The 5,115-nt window shown below is 39.6% G+C and overlaps 1 non-coding gene across 1 annotated transcript; it reads right to left on the bottom strand.

Annotated features, from left to right (window-relative positions):
- Positions 1 to 2,373: 2,373 nt before the first annotated feature.
- Positions 2,374 to 2,493, bottom strand: LOC132236324 (small nucleolar RNA SNORA61). Its single transcript, XR_009453265.1, has one exon. It is a non-coding gene; the product is annotated as a small nucleolar RNA SNORA61 (small nucleolar RNA).
- Between the last annotated feature and the right edge of the window lie 2,622 nt (positions 2,494 to 5,115).

Genomic DNA, 5,115 nt, shown 5'->3' with positions numbered 1-5,115 from the left:
AGTTCAATGGGGTTAGTTCAACAGGTGAGCCACTTGTGTCTAGTCATTTTGGGGCTCTCCCCACACCTGGTGGTTTCAGGAGACATTCTGGTGACCTCGGCTCCAGCCAGAGAAGATGTCATCCTATGTGTGCGAACTGTGTGATCTCAAAGCGGAAGCAGCAGAGGGGGAAAGTCAGATCATCAAAAAGGCAACCCACAGCATTACCTCTTCAATGTGCCTTTTCCTGCCACCTTTTGTCCTTGGCATGTATGCAGAGTTTTAAGAAAAATCTTAATTTACTAATCTACCATTACTAACAGATGCTTCCTTTTAACCAGAAAGCTTCCCTCCTACATACAGGATAGATTTGGGGTTGCAGAAATTCCATCTGCCTTTTACAACAGAGGCACCTATGGGATATGTCATGAGGAGGTAGGCCTGAATTCGGAATCCAGCTTTGCTACCCTTAGCCACGTGACCCTAATCTCTCTGTGCTTTCATTTCTTTGCTTAGAACCAATTAATCTAATGGGTTGTTGTGAGGACTCTCTGAGTTTTGCTTCTCTTGGTTCCCAGCATAAAACAGAACCTCAAAAGATAGTCAGAAGCTCCAAGGATAGAAAAACATGTCTAATGTGTAAAGAGAATCCAGTGGTCATGTTCATGCATGATTGTATGCATGGTTCTCCTGGGGCGATTTGTGATTTCAGTGTACAAGAAGCCAGCATTGGGCGAGCTTGCTGAGCTCTGGGCTGCTGCCAGGGGCTGCTGGAGGATCCTGGAACTCATTTTAAATGACCGTCCCTTGCAGTATTATTCATGCCTGCGGATTCTAAGTTTTCGCTTTCTGTTTCCTGTCAGAGCATTATTTTAGCTTCGAACTTTGCAGGTTCTTGCTTCGTCTACCTTTTTCCAGAGCAAGGAAAGAATGTCCAGGAAGGGAGTGGAGGACAAGGATAAATAAGGCTGTACCTGCTTGGCTGGATTTCCTTCCTTGATATTTTGATGTGGCGCTGTTTGATTACCCTGTGTGCAAATGTGCTCTCTGCTTTCCATCTTGCCAACTTTTCAATTATTTTCTTCCTTCACCAAGAAGAAAAAAAAAACAACCACCCAAACCCCATTGGCCATATAATTTAATTGAATTTATGGTAGCTGTCACCAAATAAAATAAAGACTTCACAGACACGAATACAGCCAATCCTAGGATTAGGTTACCTCTGAAGTTTTAAAAAAATTCTTCAAGGCATTTATTTGCAAAGTGGACTCCATCTGCATATTTCATAAGCATAATAGAAATGTATTATTTATCAGGTGGTCTAGGCATGCCTGTTCAAATGAAGGGTTGCAAATTCAACCTTCATGTAAAAATCCTCAGTGGCAATCCATCCCCCAGTTTGCAGGAAAGGTGGGCTTTTCAATCCTGACTTTCCTGATCTATTCAACAGACTCCAGGCTCCACACCCGGAGTGACCTTTCTTGGGATTACAAGCCTGTGGGTTTGCACAGAATGACTTCCAATACATAAAATTACAAAATAACTTACAAAATCAAAATTGTCGCTCCCATTGGGCTGAATCTTATCTGTCCTTCCCATCACAGCCTATACCCACCCCAGAGATGGTCTTGCAAAGTCTTCAGGAGGAAATAATATCCCAAACTTCATCAATTTCCGTCGTCAGTAACTCAGACTCGAGAGTTTCATGCCTGGACAATTTGTCTGACCTTTCCGTGCAGGCCTGAGAAGAAATCCAATTTGACCTGCTGCTGGTTCCTGTTGGTCTCAGATCCCATGGGCCAGAGGAAACCATGCCTCCCAGATCCCAGGCAAATGATGAGTAGATAATTGGCACAGCAGAAAACAAAATTAAATGAGCAGGCCCTTGTTTGGCTTCTATCCACTCTGCTTTATTTATCTATTTTTTACATCAAGAATTTAAGGGAATGTAGCACAAAAGACAATCCATGCTGCAGGGCGGGATGGATAAGGAACCAGCCCCACAATAAGGGATGGGCAAAGGCCTATTTCAAGAACCAGCAGGCCTTGGAGCATGGAGGAGGAGCTGAGGGGATTTTTGTTTCTGAAGTTTCTGTTCTGGCCTGGATCTAGCTCAAAGAACAGTCAGTCTCCTTCACAAACTTATCTTTTAGCTTGCCTCTTACTGTAGAGCTCTCCCAACTCTGAGGATCTTGTAGATCCTTAATTACAAATGAAGATAGTTTACTGGTAAGAGATCTAAAAAAAAAAAAATAGGACGACACTTTTAAGAGCCCTTCCAAAGGCAGAAATATTAGTCACAATCATTACACCAACTGCCCAGATTCACATACATCCTTCCTCCCTTTATCTCATTTTACAAGAGAGGATGAAACAAGCTCAAAGTGAATTCAACCTTGTTTGAAACTAGCCCACAGACTACAAGCACTGTGAGGCCAGCTTCAGTATTACTTTTCCTCCTTTACGACCACCAAGATCGGTGTTCAGATCCGATGGGAAAGGGAACCAGAGGGTAGCCATTCGACTTTATAATTCAGCACACATTTTAAGTGAAGCAATGTAGTAAGTATGTTTAGCTACTTTTAATTTTTTTACATTTCATTCATTGAATTTATTGAGGTGACATTGGTTGATAAAACTATATAGGCTTCAGGGGTACAGTTCTATAATACATCATCTGTATGTTGTATTGTGTGTTCATCACCCAAATCAAGTCTCCTTTCATCATCATTTATCCCTCCTTTACCCTCTTCTGCTTCCCCACCCCCTTTCCCTCTGGTAATCACTAGACTATTGTCTGTCTGTGAGGCTTTTGTTTTGTCTTGTTTTGTTTTGGCATAATCAGTTCACCGTTTTTTTTGTGGTGTTTTTTTACCCAGCCTCCCACCCCTCCTCTCTGACAGCTTTCAGTCTGTTCTCTATATCTATGATTCTGTTTCTATTTTTTTTGTTAGTTTGTTTTGTTCATTAGATTCCACATGTAAGTGAAATCATATGGTATTTGTCTTTCTCTGACTGGCTTATTTCACTTGGCATAATATTTTTAAATATGATTGCCCTCTTTGGTGAAATGTAATTATATGCTGAAAATGGAGGAGTATTTACTAAAGCATCTATCAAGGCTTCTTTTTCTTTTTTCTTTCAAGATGTTTTTCTTCAGGACACTAGAAGACACTTTGTTCCTTGTAGGGCCACATGGTGTTCTTGGTATTGTAGGGAATTAGACAGTGGTACAGTGACAAAATGCTGGCTCTGTGTTCTGACTCATGCCTGCTTGCTTACCATATCATGTACCTGAGCACTGATTTTTTCCCCTGTGGAAACAGCTTCCATCATGGGATTAAAGGTCTTCTTCTTTTATTTTAATTTAATTAAGTGAAGTATTTAAACTCTAAAGGTGAAAGGATGTATAAGACAAAAGTCCTGGATTCCAAGAATTCAGAGTCTATAAACAGATATGTAAATAAGGAATTATAGAATTGTACACCTGAAACCTATATAATTTTATTAACCAATGTCACCCCAATAAATCCAATTTTAAAAAAGAATTATAACACAGTGCTATTTGTGCTTTGATACTTGACATTTTGGCAAAAGGTTGAAAGTAGTGAGCCAGAAGATGAATAAAATGGATTGTTCTGACCTGACTTACCTTTTAAAATCTAAAAATGGCTATTTGGTTTATATTGCTGAAGAAATAAAAATGGTTGTGTAATTATGCAAAGATAACTTTGCTTTCTCCATTGGTGTATGAGGGATTTGATTCAACATATGAGGGATTTGAATATACAATGACTTTGACAAATTAAGTTGGATTTTTTTCTACCATGAAAAGCCAGAGGCAGGCAGTTTCTGTGTTGTTTTAGTGTCTTCCTTTCTCTTTTGAAGGCCAGAATACTGCCTTAGCTCCTATCATCACATACTATTTTAGAAAAAAGAGAAGTAATGGTAAATAGGAAAAAAGTAGCATCTGTAACATGAGACCAAAAATGTTTCCAGACATTCCTAGCAGAAGCAGGGGTCACATGGCCAGCCCTAGCTGCAAGGGAGTCTGGGATTACAAGTGTAGTTTGTTTGTTTTTTAACAACAGTGCAGTGTGTAGCAATGAACGAAATCAGGAATCTCTTGGTAAGGTAAAAGGAAAGCATAGATATTGCATAGTCAATCAGGAGTGCCTGACACACACCATTTATCATAAGTTAAAGAGAGAGAGAGAGAGAGAGAGAGAGAGAGAGAGAGAGAGAGAGGGAAAGGGGTATGATTAACTATCTGAGGAGATAGTCTGCTACCAGAACTGGGTTTTGATGTATAAATAACAGTCTCATTAGAAGCCAGAATTTAATTATAAATGGTTTTGAATGTGCATGTAATTTCAAAGTTAGTTCTATAGGAATAAATATTCTAGTCAACTGACAGGTATGATATGATGAGAAACACAATATTTATTGTCTCCAGAAATAGTCTTGTAAGGTGACTTAAATTTCTACTTAAAAAAGAACTTTTTAAAGAATCTCTTACACAACGATTAAAAGTAATAAACAGGCCCTAACTGGTTTGGCTCAGTGGCTAGAGTGACGGCCTGTGGACTGAAGGGTCCCAGGTTCAATTCTGGTCAAAGGCATATAATTTGGTTGCGAGCTCGACCCCCAGTAGGGAGCATGCAGGAGGCAGCTGATCAATGTTTCTCTCTCATCCATGTTTCTAACTCTCTGTCCCTCTCCTTCCCTCTCTGTAAAATCAATAAAATATATTAAAAAAAGAAGTAATACAATAGTAACTTGTGGCTTAGGGCAATTGGTTTCACAGGTTAATTGTGCCTTTTGCAGAGAACATTGTCTGAGGGAGTGGAACTCAAGAAAGACACATTTGAGGTCACAGTAGTGAGGATGTCACATTAGGAAACCAAGAATGTCTTAAGTCCCATAAGTGTTTTGATAGGATGGAAACAAAAGCAAGAAAAATAATTCTGAAAGCACCTGATAAAATGGCAAAGTAGTGTGGGATGTCAACAAAGCCTAGGGTGTTGCTGTTGTTTTTTTCACTAAGGACTAGTTCTGTACAAGAAAATATCTAATGGTTAAAGAAGAGTGGAGGGAACAGGTAAACCCAGTCCAGATATCAGATCAATGCTCACT

The sequence above is a fragment of the Myotis daubentonii genome, chromosome 5, assembly GCF_963259705.1.
Source record: "Myotis daubentonii chromosome 5, mMyoDau2.1, whole genome shotgun sequence".
NCBI classification, from domain to species: domain Eukaryota; kingdom Metazoa; phylum Chordata; class Mammalia; order Chiroptera; family Vespertilionidae; genus Myotis; species Myotis daubentonii.
Note: the sequence above shows the minus strand (reverse complement) of the source record. Positions and strands in the feature narration are given on the sequence as shown.